The following is a 15,499-nucleotide window of genomic DNA, read 5'->3' on the forward strand; positions in this document are numbered from 1 at the left end:
TCCCCCATCTATCTGCCATGAAGTAATAGGACTGGATGTCATGATGCTAGTTTTTGGAATGTTGAGTTTTAAGCTAACATTTTCACACTCCTCTTTCACTTTCATCAAGAGGCTCTTTAATTCTTCATTTTCTGCCATAAGGATGGTGTTATCTGCATATCTGAGGATATTGATATTTCTCCCAGAAATCTTGACTCCAGCTTGTGAAAGCTGGATTTAGAAAAGACCAGAGATCAAACTACCAACATCTGTTGGATCATAGAAAAGCAAGATAATTCTAGAAAAATGTCTACTTCTTCATTGAATACTCTAAAGCCTTTGACTATGTGGATTACAACAAACTGTGGAAAATTCTTCACAAGATGGGAATAACAAACCACCTGAGAAACCTCCTGAGAAACCTGTATGCAGGTCAAGAAGCAACAGTTAGAAACAGACATGGAACAACAGACTGGTTCCAAATTGGGAATGGAGTAAGTCAAGGTTGTATATTGTCACACTGCTTATTTAACTTACATGCAGAGTACATCATGTGAAATGCTGGGCTGGATGATAAATCTAGCTGGAATCAAGCTGTGAATAAGATTGCTGGGAGAAATATCAATAACCTCAAATATGCAGATGACACCACCCTAATGGCAGAAAGCTAAGAGGAACCAAAGAGCCTCTTGATGAACATGAAAGAGGAGAGTAAAAAGTTGGCTTTAAACTCAACACCAAAAAACTAAGATCATGGCATCAGGTTGCATCACTTCATGGCCAGTAGATGGGGAAACAGTAGAAACAGTGACAAATTTTACTTTCTTGAGCTCCAAAATCACTGCGGATGGTGACTGCAGTCATGAAATTAAAAGACATTTTCTCCTTGGAAGGAAAACTATAACAAATCTAGACAGTGTATTAAAAAAGCAGAGACATTACTTTGCCAATAAATGTCCATATAGTCAGAGCTATTGTTTTTCCAGTCGTCATGTATGGATGTGAGAGTTGGACCATAAAGAAGGCTGAGCACCAAAATATTAATGCTTTTGAATGATGGTGCTGGAGAATACTCTTGAGTGTCCCTTGGGCTGCAAGGAGATCAGATCAGTCAATCCTAAAGTAAATTAACTATGAATATTCGTTGCGAGGACTGATGCTGAAGCTGCAACTCCAATACTTTCGACATCTGATTTTGAAGCACCACACATCTGAATAGACCCTGATGCTGGGAAAGATTGAAGAAAGGAGGAGAATGGGATAACAGAGAATGAGATGGTTGCATGGTCTCACAATCTCAATGCACATGAGTTTGAGCAAGCTGCGGGAGATTGTGAAGGACAGGGAAGCCTGGTGTGCTGCAGTCCATGGGGTCACAAAGACTCTGACATGGGTGAGCAGCTGAATAACAACAACAAAATAAAAGAAGTGAAGGTAAAATATCCTCACAGTAGTGAGTCAGCTATTATATAATCTTGTATATAAATAGTTCAGAAATTCATGAAACTTTCTTAAAAGCATTTCCTGAATGAATGATAGAGCACATTCAGATGATTCCATGTTATATGTTTACTTTTCTAACCCCTCTCATACTTTGTTCATATAAAAGATGTTCAATGGATGCTTGCTGTCAGTTCAAGAAGTTCTGCCTCTCTACAGTAAAAGTGACTGAGGAGGTCAAATATTGGCAATAAAGATGCCTTAAGTAAATCTGTTCTGCTAATAGTCTTTATGTACTTCCCAGCCTTAGTCTTCATAAAGTAATATGGGGACTATGAAACTCTTAAACAATAGTTAACAGTTATTAACTTTAAAAGTTTCTTAAAAATCTTACCCTTGAGGTGGGTCAAGGGCGTGAACACTGAAGGAAGCAATAAGGACTAAAAGCTTAAAATATAATACAGGAACTATGGACAAAATTTTCTCTGCTTTTAGTTTTATGGGGACTCAAGTGAAGGTGACACAGTAAGTAAAAAAGTCAGTGTTTGGTGGTGATGGAGACAAGGTTTATCTTTTGCTCTTTAACACTTGTTAAGGAATTGCAGTACCCTAAGGCACAAACTATAAAGAAATTATTTCCTAAGTGATTCTTTCAAAGGGACATATTAGTCCAAATATCTTCGACTTCGCATCAGGAAAAAAATTCAAAGCTAATACATTAATATGGATTCAATTCATGTGCCATGTTTCTTTGTAATCTTAATTTCTTAATCATTTTCTAATCAGGAACATTCTAGGGCTTTCAGTATTTTGTTTTTAAAGAAAAATCCTTTTGGTTATCTCTTTAGTCAGAAAGACAAATATCAGGAATGCTACAATCACATAAAACAAAATATGGTGTATTTGCATTATAGTATTATAATATTAAAATTTATACTCCATGCATTTATTTAACTGAAGAAAAACTTTACAGAGAGAATAGTGTGGATTGGAAAGAAATACTATTTTAATGGAAATAAATGTCATGAACTAAATTGATAACTGCTGGGTTTATAACTGAAATGAATGACCAAGTTTCAGGGGGTATGGAAATTTAAAAAAAACATGGATTTTGGAGGCAGGCTGCCTCAATTTGGATATTACACCGTAAGTTGTATGACTGTGGGTGAGTTAATTTCTCTTTGTTTCATCATCGACCTGTAAAATGGGGAAAATAACGTTGATTTCATATGATACTCAGGCACTTAGAATAGTGTTTAGCATAAAACAGCTGCTACCCAAGTGGCTGTTATTGTCATTTTCTAAGAAGGTTATCTGTGATGGGCATCTCAGACAGATACTGGAAAATCACTGGGAAACTGGAGAGTAGAGTTAATAATAAGAGTTGAAATTAATAAAATATTTGCCTCCATGATAGGTAGATAATAAAACAAGTGGGAAGTTCAGTTCATTTACAAAAAGCATACCTACACAGATATATGTATATATCAGTACATTTTTAAGATATCAAGAGAAAATAGAAATATATATAAAATATATATTCTTATTTTAAAAATCCAAAATAAATTTTCCTGAATAAAGGACAATTAGAAAACTAAAAATATCTAAAAGTGCAAAAATATGTAAGTTTTACAATGTAGACATGTGCATAAAAGTTTAATTCTTTGTTGACTTTCATATAGTGTTCGTGTTTAAGGTACCAAAGATAGTTGCTGATACTTCATTTCCCTCCATGATCCATTATTAGTATCTTCTGAAAACTGGGAGACTTCTTAGACAAGTTATTCTCAGAGTCCCACTGAAAACTATTCAAAAAGATATTTTCTCTTTTTTTCTTAAATAAAAGCATCTGATATAAAGGAATGATATTAACTTCAAGCAGCATTAGATGTCCCTGTTTTTTACCTACTTCACAACTAACATTTGGCATTCATCTATGAACAAAAGTGTCTCTATGGGAGTCATGGAATCCAGCAACATACAGCAAGGGACCCCAGAGAGGTCCCACCCTCAAAAGCATCAGGTAATAGGAAGACAGATTTCAGTACAAGCTGTGGAACCATCATGGGTCTGCACACTGGCTCTAGCTTTGCTCACCCATGGAATGGGAGCACCTGAAAAAACACTGATTTGTGTAAACATGCACAGATGAGAGAGCTTTTGCAGAAGTCTAGGTTTCCAGAGAACTTTCAGGACTCCATTGTAACAAAAAAATTAAAACTATATGTTTGAATGCATTGGAGTAGGTAAGTAGATAAGCTTTACGAGCATCATCCTCCCCATAAGGTGACACAACTTATGTTGTGGAAGAGGAAGAGGAAGTTAGCAACCTCTCCTGCCAGGGAGAGGGAGAGCAGTGAGTGAGCATCTGATTTCCCAAGTAGTGAAAGGAGCTGCTATTGAAATCCATTTCTCACCCACAGCACCCAGAGTATCAAGAGCTCTGACTGGGGAGTGGGAGGGGAAGGTGAGGAAAGAGGTAGATAGGAATATCTGAGGGCATTAAAGGGATACAGTTTCAGCTGACTGTATCCTGGACTCCAATAGACAGCCCATTCATAAGCTGCAAGGAAAATCTCACTTCAAGATCCCCCAGGTGGCCATTGAATACCCACAAGAGTGGGAATTTCAAAATCATACCTCTCCCTACTCTGCAACTGGCTCCTAGTATGTGTTCCTGAGGATAGTGGCAAGAGTGAGCTTGGGTAGACAGGGAGCATGTGCAGAAAACAGGCCAATGTCTGTGAGCAAGGGAGAAATCAGAATCTTGAACTGTATTACCACCAATGGGGAAAAAAAGGGGGGGGGGGCGGTTACCACCTGCCAGCACAGTGCATTTTAGGATTGAGAAGACATACAAGAATTCTGGATTTAGAAAAAACAGAGGAATTAGAGATCAAATTGCCAACATCTGCTGGATCATCAAAAAAGCAAGAGAGTTTCAGAAAAAAATTGACTTTTGCTTTATTGGCTATGCCAAAGCCTTTGACTGCATGAATCACAAAAAACTGTGGAAAATTCTTAAAGAGATGAGATACCAGACCACCTGACCTGCCTCTTGAAAATCTGTATGCAGGTCAAGAAGCAACGGTTAGAACTGTACATGAAACAAGAAACTGGTTCCAAATTGGGAAAGGAGTAAGTCAAGGCTGTATATAGTCACCCTGCTTATTTAACTTATATGCATAATACATCATGAGAAATGCCAGGCTAAGCTGGAATCAAGATTGCCAGGAGAAATATCAATAACCTTAAATACGCAAATGACACCACCCTTATGGCAGAAAGTGAAGAGGAACTAAAAAGCCTCTTGATGAAAGTGAAAGAGGAGAGTGAAAAAGTTGACTTAAAACTCAACATTCAGAAAACTAAGATCATGGCATCTGATCCCATCATTTCATGGGAAATAGATGGGGAAACATTGGAAACAGTGAGAGACTTTCTTTTCTTGGGCTCCAAAATCACTGCAGATGGTGACTGCAGCTGTGATATTAAAAGATGCTTCCTCCTTGGAAAAAAAAGCTATGACCAACCTAGACAGCATATTAAAAAGCAGAGACAGTACTTTGCCAACATTACTAGTTGGCTATGAAAAATCAAAGCTATGATTTTTCCATTTGTCATGTACGGATGTGAGAGATGGACTGTGAAGAAAGCTGAGTGCCAAAGAATTGATGCTTTTGAACTGTGGTGTTGGAGGAGACTCTTGATAGTCTCTTGGACTGCAAGGAGATCCAACCAGTTAACCCTAATGGAAATCAGTCCCGAATATCCATTGGAAGGACTGATGGTGAAGCTGAAACTTCAATACTTTGGACACCTTATGCAAAGAACCAACTTTTTGGAAAAGACCCTGATGCTGGGAAAGATTGAAAGTGGGAGGAGAAGGGACAACAGAGGATGAAATGGTTGGACGGCATCACCAATGAGTTTGCATGTCTCTGGGAATTGGTGATGGACAGGGAAGCCTGGCATCCTGAAGGCCATGGGGTGACAAAGAATTGGACACAACTGAGTGACTGAACCGACTGAAATGACTGACAAAAATTCTGCCACAAGAGGTTGTAAGAACTGTAGAGTAGATATATCCATAAAAGGTTGGAGAAAGTCTCAGAATATATAACAAGACCAATGTGTCCTTCATGTGAAGGCAGGTATTGAAGATTGGAGAGGTGACTGCTGTTTCAAATTTAAAAACAACAATGCAAACTCCAATATATAAATATGGAATCAGGAGAACAAAAGATCACAATAATCATCCTGTAACCAATATCAAAGATACTGAGACTGGAGGTCTACTGACACAGAATTCAAAATAGCTATTTTAAGGAAACTTGGTGAGCTACAAGAAAACACAGAAAGGCAATTCAATGAAATTAGGAAAACAATGCACAAACAAAATGAGCAATTTAACAAAGTAATGGAAACAATTTTTAAAAATCAGTAGAAATTCTAAAGCAGAAATTCAAGTGAATTAAATGAAAAACTGCAATACAAGGCATTAAAATAAAAATAGACCAAGGAGAAGAAAAAAAAAAAAAAAACAGTGAATTAGAGGATAGAAACTTCTATATAAAACAGTAAGAGGAAAACAAGAAAAAAAATGAAAAAGAAGAAAGTCTACATGATCTATGGAATACCATGGAAAGAGCCAAAATCAGGATAATTGGAATTCCATAAAGAGAAGAGAGAAAAGGTGTCAGAAAAATTAAAAAAAAAAAAATAATAATGGCTGAGAATTTCCCAAACTTGGAGGGAGACTGGACTTCCTGTTCATGTAGCTAAATAAATCACCCCATTATTCAATCCAAAAAGACCTGCAAAGCACACTATAATGAAATTGTTAAAAATCAAAGAGAAAGAAAGAAACCTAACATCATCAAGAAGAAAAAAGTTTGTAACCTACAAAAGAATCTTCATTAATCTATCAGCAAATTTCTCAACAAAAACTTAAGGAGTGAGATTATATATTCAAAGTGCTGAAAGAAAAAAAGTATCTCCAGTCAAAAATACTCTGCATGGCAAAATTATCCATCAGATATGAAGGAAAAAATCTTTCTCTGAAACACAAAAGCTGAGGGAATTCACCTTCATTAGATCTGCCTTATAAGAAATGATGAAAGGATTCATTCAAACTGAAATGAAAAGATGCTAATTAGTTGAATGAAAATATACCAAAAAGAAAACACACACACACACACACACATATTGGGAAAAGTAAGTGTATAGTCAAATACAGAAAATTCATTCTGTAATATGATGGCAAATTACCACTGAACTATAGTGTAAATGTTAGAAGAAAAGAGCATTAAAAATAGCTATTATAACTTATTGACATACAGTATAAAAAATGCAATATAAAAAGAGTTAAATTGTGGCATTAAAATCGTTGATAGGAGGGATTACCTAGTGGCTCAGTGGTAAAGAATCTGCCTGCTAATGCAGGAGACAGAAGTTAGATCCCTGATCTGATGTCAGGAAGCGTTTAACAGGAGGCTTCCTGTGTGTTGTTTTGGATCTGTCAGGAGTTCTCTGCTATACCTTGCCTATATTTCTAGACACTTTAAACAATTTTTACAATCTTTTCCTATTATACATATTACAGGTATTCCTTATAATCCAGACCCAAGACATAGTCAAACAAACACATCACACACTAAAGTTACAAATAAAAAAATTAAAAAAGGGGGAATACACAGGTACACTACTGTCTTCCTTATCTAAAGCAGACTTTACTAGATTCCAACATGTTTTCTAAACCTATAACTATTGTTAATACAGCTTTATTTGTTTTAAATTTTTTAACCTCTTCTTAAGATTTGACCCAAGGGGACACCCGGCATTCAAAATAGAGATGAAACAAGAATCCCAAGAAGAAGAAATTCCAATACAGGCTATGTCTGCTCTAAAGATCTGCAGAAAACACCGCCCTCGGAGACATCACCCCGATGATCTCCCCACTTGGGGACAAAAAAAAATCCTTACTAATCAAGCTGAAAATTTGGTATCTCAACAGGGGTTGCCTCTGAGTCCTAAATACATTCTCCTGGCAATGCTTAGTCTTTTGGCTCCCCTCCCCCAGCTCGAACTCGGACTAATACCCAGCCCTCCTCTATTACAGGTGGTCGAATAGACAGAGAGAGGACCAATCGTTTCAACTAATGACTCTATACATATGTCTTCTCCCTAGTACATGAAAGGGCCCTCACACTCTGGACAGGCAAAAAAAAAAAAAAACAACTAATTAACATTTCTTTAGGCTATGAAGTCCTTCCCTTGTACATGGGCCCAGCAAAATTGTGCATAAACATCAGCCGACAAACTTGGGCTTTCGTCCGGCCTCCAAAAAAAGACTTTCAGACATTGCTTGGATTATTTACTGCCCTTTCTTTATCTGTAAACCATGTTTATACTACTGAGACTTTAAGAAAAGAGTTAGAGAAAGAGTTAGGGAAAAAACAAAAAACATTATATAAAGGGTTTACTTATAAAAACCACTTATACTCCCGTTCATTGGGACAAATGTCTAACCAAATCAAGAAAATCACTGTTTGTGGCTAATCATACAATTGTTGATTGGGACCCCATGGTATGTGGTTATATGACTGCTCAAAAGATATAACAACACTGTGTGTGATATAGAAAGTCACTGACACTATGATGGAACATTATTATGACAAAGGACTTCTTGAGTGGCTTGACGGTGGATTAGCCCCACCTCGTCCTAGGATCGTCCTTGATAAACAGAGTAGGCCTGAACAATGGGACATTTGAAAACTTGCTGCAAGCACCAGAGCACAGAAAAACTTGGGACTTGGACTAGACATTTCACAGGGACCAGTCATGGTCATAGTAACTATTTATTTCGCTATAATCAGTCATATTTTATACAGGCCTGTGTCCCACTTCCTTTTGTTAGAGCCATAGAAAATTTACAATTTAATAAGACTTTTACGTTCTGTAACTTGTATTAATTACGAACTATATACTTGTCTTAACTCCTCTATTTCTTTGAGCTACTCAATTTTGTGTTACTCCTGTTCAATTCAATCATAGTGCCTACAACTGGAAACAACTCAAATTTCATTTACAAAATATACATGATAATGCCTCTCTAAATGTACAATTATTGCAAAAAAAAAAAAATCTTTAAAACTTTTTCTAAAAATCTTCCCTCTTTCCCTAATTTGAAAACTTTAGCTAAACAAATTATCCAGGCTAGACCCACAAAAATGGTTTCAAAATATTACCCATAGTATCAGGTCTGAAACTGTAACTTTGGTGATTGTCTTGATAATGATATTTGTTGTTTACCATCACCTTTCTATAAGGTTGGTTAATACTAACCAAACTCATTTGGATAAGACCTTTTTTACAAATATAATAAAATAGGGGGAATTGTCAGGAAGCATTTAACAGGAGGCTTCCTGTGTGCTGGATATTCAGGAATTAAGAGGAGAGGCAAGCCTCTTCCAGGACTGAGGAATCCAGGCATATCCTTCGTCAGTTTTTCTATACAGTGTTAAGTACCCTCTTCCTTTTTATGAACCATATGGTAAAAGTGGTTATTTACAACTCTCTCTTTCATATGGATGACCTCATGTTTTCTAGATAACTTGTAAGTTTTGATTTTATCTCTGCTGAAAACAGCTATCTTGTAAGACAGTATAAGTACCTACACAATGTTGAATAAAACACCTTTGCTCCATCAGAGCTCTGGTCCCCGTGTCTTTCTTTCTCTTTCTTTCTCTCTCTCTCTCAGAATATTTCTTTGGAGCGCAGAGGCCCTCTGAGTTCACTTTCCTGCCCAGGCTTCTAAGACCCTCTTGAGAAGGCGCTCTGTGCCTTCACCCCATCGAGAGGACACCTGAGGCTTCCGTAAACAGAGCAAGCCCCGTGCCAGGGGCTTTATTGGCTTTCTGTGTAAACCAAGAAATATCAGCCTCTTTCTCTCCTTTATTTTCTTATTGTTGACTCTGGACCACCAGGTTCTGGTCCATTAAAGGACCTCAACAATCTGGAAAGATCCCACATGCTGCAGAGCAACTAAGCCCATGCACCTCAACTATTGAGCCTGTGCTCTACAGCCCAGTAGCCACAACTACTGAGCCCACATGCCACGACTACTGAAGCTATGTGCCCTAGAGCCCGTGTTCTGCAACACTGCAACAAGAGAAGCCTCCACCATGAAAAGTCAGCACTCCAAAACCAGAGAGTAGTTCCCACTCTCTGCAACTAGGGAACAGCCTGCAGAGCAACAAAGACCCAGCACAGGAAAAAAAAAAAAACATAAATGGGAAGGAGTAAAAGGGTAAGGTTTTTGTATATAATCAAAGTTAAGTTGCTATTAGCATAAAATAGACTTTTTAAATGTGTCAGATGTTTTATGTAAGCTTCACATGGTTAGCACAAAGCAAAAACCTGTATTAGACTTACAAAAAATAAAGAGAATGAAATCAGAGCATACAACCACAGAAAATCATCAGTGCACAAAGATAGGCAGAAAGAGAGAGAAAAAGAGGGATGAAACTATAAAAGAACAAGAAACCAGTTTCTGTGTGTATGCTAAGTGGGCCTCCCAGGGGGCCTGCCAATGCAGAGATGTAACAGACATGGGTTCAGTCCCTGCCTCAATCAAAAAGCACAAAGTTTGTAACATTTGACCAACATCACCCAATCCTCCTATGCACACCAGATCCTGGTAATCATCATTTTACTCTGCATCTGCAAAGCTTTCACTTTGTTAGAAGAGGAATACATTCTGCAAATCTAACACAAGAATAGTGATTACAGTTAACAGTATTGTATTATGTATTTTAAAGTGGCTAATAAAGTGAAGTCGCTCAGTCATGTCTGACTCTTTGGGACCCTGTGGACTGTAGCCCACCAGGCTCCTCTGTTCATGGTATTCTCCAAGCAAGAATACTGGATCTTAAATGTTCTCACAACAAAAAAGAAATGATAATTATGTGACATGATGCAGGTGTTTAATACTATAGTGATAATCATATTGCAATATATAAATGTATCAAATCAACACATTGGATGCCTTAAACTTATACAATATGTCAATTATATCTTAATAAAGTTTAAAATAGGAAAAAAGAACAAAAATTGGGGAAAAAATTGATGCAAATTTGTTACAAAAACCAAAATTGTATACAGAGGAATGTGAAAAGGAAGGAGAAAAATAAATGAGAGGGAAATAGAAGTGACTTTACACAAAATAATTGAAATTGCACATGACATAATTAAAAACATTTTCCTCAGTTACAGAGAAGATTGCAAGTAAATCTAGAAGAGGAGAAATTAAAAATAACTTGGATAATTGACAGATCACTGGATAAAATAAACATTGATATTATCTATCAAAGAGCAATGGATAGAATGATTCCAAAAGCACATAAAATTTTTTCAAAATTAAAGTTTTGCAAAATGATTAACATGAAATCAAAACTAAGTAAGCAAGAGCAGTGGCCTTTGTCATTTCTAAAGATTAAAAAAGTTTAAATAACCACTTGATTTGAGATTTTATTTTAATTTTAGCATAACCTTTGCTAAAATGTTTAAAATATTATTAGGATCACATAGACTGTAGTAAGAAGAGCATTAAACTATAAAAGTAGAAGAGGACATTGGAAATGTTAATACTGATGCCTGCAAATATGATGCTGTGATTCTTTCTGGTGTTTATGGACATGTACTACTGGTACCCACATTTCTTGTAAAGTATGCTTCTACTCCCTCTCCCTCCTCACACAATTCACTTGCATCTATATTTCATGGCTAATGTAATGGCTGGACAAGGAAATGGCAACTCACTCCAGTAGTCTTGCCTAGAGAATCCTGTGGACAGAGGAGCCTGGTGCGCTGCTGTCCACAGGGTCGCATAGAGTTGAACATGACTGAAGCGACTTGGCAATAGCAGAAGCAAAGTGATGGCTATAAGAGTCATAAGTGGTTGTTAATTGAACAATTACAATTAAAAACAAATATTAAACATCTCTGAGATGAAAAGACTCTAGAGAGGTCAACTAACTAAAATACATGGAAAACGAAAAGTTTTAAAAATGTTAATCACTCACAGGATACCAGATGTATGAAGTACATACATATAAGCATTCAAAAGTGAAAGCGAAGTTGCTCATTTGTGTCCAATTCTTTGCAACCCCATGGACCATAGAGTCCATGGAATTCTCCAGGTCAGAATACTGGAGTGGGTAGCCATTCCCTTCTCCAGGGAATCTTCCCAACCCAGTGATCATGCCCAGGTCTCTGTATTTCAGGCAGATTCTTTAACAGCTGAGCCACCAGGGAAGCCCAAGAATACTGGAGTTGGTAGCCTATCCCCTCTCTAGCAGATCTTCCCAACCCAGGAATCCAACCAAGATCTCTTGCATTTCAGGTAGATTCTTTACAACTGAGCTATCAGGGTAGCCATATATATATATATATATATATATATATATATATATATATATATATATATATATATTGGCAAACCAGTGAGCATATTAAATTGCTGAAAGGTGCTGTCATGAACTCAATGGATCAGATGAGTTATGTGCTAAAAATTTTTTCAGTTCAATTCAGTTCAGTTCAGTCGCTCATTTGTGTCCGACTCTTTGCGACCCCATGAATCACAGCATGCCAGGCCTCCCTGTCCATCACCAGCTCCCCAAGTTTACCCAAACCCATGTCCATCGAGTCAGTGATGCCATCCAGCCATCTCATCCTCTGTCGTCCCCTTCTCCTCCTGCCCCCAATCCCTTCCAGCATCAGAGTCTTTTCCAATGAGTCAGCTCTTCGCATGAGGTGGCCAAAGTACTGGAGTTTCAGCTTTAGCATCATTCCTTCCAAAGAAATCCCAGGGCTGATCTCCTTCAGAATGGACTGGTTGGATCTTCTTGCAGTCCAAGGGACTCCCAAGAGTCTTCTCCAACACCACAGTACAAAAGCATCAATTCTTTGGTGCTCAGCTTTCTTCACAGTCCCACTCTCACATCTCTACATGACCACTGGAAAAAACATAGCCTTGACTAGACCTTTGTTGGCAAAGTAATGTCTTTGTTTTTTAATATACTATCTAGGTTGGTCATAACTTTCCTTCCAAGGAGTAAGTGTCTTTTAATTTCATGGTTGCAGTCCCCATCTGCAGTGATTTTGGAGCCCCCCAAAACTAAAATCTGACACTGTTTCCACTGTTTCCCCATCTATTTCCCATGAAGTGATGGGACCAGATGCCATGATCTTCATTTTCTGAATGTTGAGCTTTAAGCCAACTTTTTCACTCTCCTCTTTCACTTTCATCAAGAGGCTTTTTAGTTCCTCTTCACTTTCTGCCATAAGGGTGGTGTCATCTGCATATCTGAGGTTATTGATATTTCTCCTGGCAATCTTGATTCCAGCTTGTGCTTCTTCCAGCCCAGCGTTTCTCATGATGTACTCCAGATATAAGTTAAATAAGTAGGGTGACATACTCCTTTTCCTATTTGGAACGTGTCTGTGTTCCCTGTCCAGTTCTAACTGTTGCTTCCTGACCTGCATATAGGTTTTTAGACTCTGGGGAATATGCGGTGGGTGTATTCTGAGTTTGCCTGGTAAGTTTGATCAATAAGTTTTAATGTTACATATCAATCGTGTTTTGTTATATAATGTGAAAATCTTAAGCATATTGATATTGCTCAGTTGCTAAGTCGTATCCAACTCTTTAAGACCCCATAGGCTGTAGCCAGCCAGGCTCCTCTGTCAATGGAATTTTTCAGGCAAGAAACTGGAGTGGGTTGCCATTTCCTGCTTCAGGGGATCTCCCAACTCAGGGACTGAATCCACATCCCTTTCTCTCCTGCTGTGGATTCTTTACCACTAGCCCCACCTACGTAGTCCATATTAATATTAAATACCAATACATTTGGTATTATACTGGGCTGTGCTGTGCTTACCTGAAGTATACTTGTCTAAAAGAATTTGAAGTTGGTTCCAAGAAATAACAAAGAATTAAAAGAAACACATGAATAAAATGAGAGAAAGAAAAGATACAAAATAGATTATGCTTTGAATTTCTGGAATTACTTACTAAGACCAGTCTGTAAAGTGTGGTCTCTTCTTCTCCTCATCCTTCTTCATCTTCAGCAGTTTAAAATCTAAAGAAAAAAAGATATTAGCACTTCTTTATTGAGAAAGCATATTGTGGCTATATCAGTCCTAAGCTATTTAAAATTTTCACTATTTAGCATGGAAGGATGGACTAGAACTTCATCATAGTGTATCTTACTTTTACTTGAACTGGGGCGCAAATTGTATAACAGCTAAAACTTATTCAACACTTACTAAATGACAAATGCTATTCTAAGAACTTTGCCTGTCAAAACTCTTAATTTTCTCAAACTAGCTATGTAATAAATTGTAATAAATGCTATTTTTCAGTTCAGTTCAGTTGCTCAGTCGTGTGCGACCCAATGAATCACAATATGCAAGGCCTCCCTGTCCATTGCCAACTCCCAGAGTTTACCCAAACTCATGTCCATTGAATCGGTGATGCCATCCAGCCATCTAATCCTCTGTCGTCCCCTTTTCCTCCTGCCCCCAATCCCTCCCAGCATCAGAGTCTTTTCAAATGAGTCAACTCTTCACATGATGTGGCCAAAGAATTAGAGATTATGCTTCAGCATCAGTCCTTTTAATGAACACCAAGGACTTAACTTCTTTAGCATGGACTGGTTGGATCTCCTTGCAGTCCAAGGGACTCTCAAGAGTCTTCTCCAACACCACAGTTCAAAAGCATCAATTCTTTGGGACTCAGCTTTCTTCACAATACATCTCTCGCATCCTTACATGACCACTAGAAAAACCATAGCCTTGACTAGACAGACCTTTGTTGGCAAAATAATGTCTCTGCTTTTAATATGCTGTCTAGATTGGTCAAAACTTTTTTTCCAAGGAGTAAGCATCTTTTAATTTCATGGCTGCAATCACCATCTGCAGTGACTTTTGAGCCCAAAAAGATAAAGTCTGACACTGTTTCCACTGTTTACCCATCTATTTGCCATGAAGTGATGAGACCAGATGCCATTATCTTAGTTTTCTGAATGTTGAGCCTTAAACCAACATTTTCACTCTCCTCTTTCACTTTCATCAAGAGACTTTTTAGTTCCTCTTCACTTTCTGCCATAAGGGTGGTGTCATCTGCATATCTGAGGTTATTGATATTTCTCCCGGCAATCTTGATTCCAGCTTGTGCTTCTTCCAGCCCAGTGTTTCTCATCATATACTCTGCATATAAGTTAAATAAGCAGGGTGACAATATACAGCCCTTTTCCTATTTGGAACCAGTCTGTTGTTCCATGTCCAGTTCTAACTGTTGCTTCCTGACCGCATGCAAATTTCTCAAGAGGCAGGTCAGGTGGCCTGGTATTCCCATCTCTTTCAGAATTTCCCATAGTTTATTATGATCCACAATAGTTGATAAAGTGGATATCGTCAATAAAGCAGAAATAGATGGTTTTCTGGAACTCTCTTGATTTTTCCATGATCCAGCAGATGTTGGCAATTTGATCTCTGATTCCTCTGCATTTTCTAAAACCAGCTTGAACATCTGGAAGTTCATGGTTCACGTATTGCTGAAGCCTGGCTTGGAGAATTTTGAGCATTACTTTACTAGTGTGTGAGATGAATGCAATTGTGCAGTAGTTTGAGCATTCTTTGGCATTGCCTTTCTTTGGGATTGGAATGAAAACTGACCTTTTCCAGTCCTGTGGCCACTGCTGAGTTTTCCAAATTGGCTAGCATATTGAGTGCAGCACTTTCACAGCATCATCTTTCAGGATTTGAAATAGCTCAACTGGAATTCCATTACCTCTATTAGCTTTGTTCCTAGTGATGCTTTCTAAGGCCCACTTGACTTCACATTCCAGGTTGTCTGGCTCTAGGTGAGTGATCACACCATCATGATTATCTGAGTCATGAAGATCTTTTTTGTCCACTTCTTTTTTTGTATTCTTGCCACCTCTTCTTAATATCTTCTGCTTCTCTTAGGTCCATACCATTTCTGTCCTTTATCGAGCCCATCTTTGCATGAAAT

The sequence above is a fragment of the Bos javanicus genome, chromosome 26, assembly GCF_032452875.1.
Source record: "Bos javanicus breed banteng chromosome 26, ARS-OSU_banteng_1.0, whole genome shotgun sequence".
NCBI classification, from domain to species: Eukaryota; Metazoa; Chordata; class Mammalia; order Artiodactyla; family Bovidae; genus Bos; species Bos javanicus.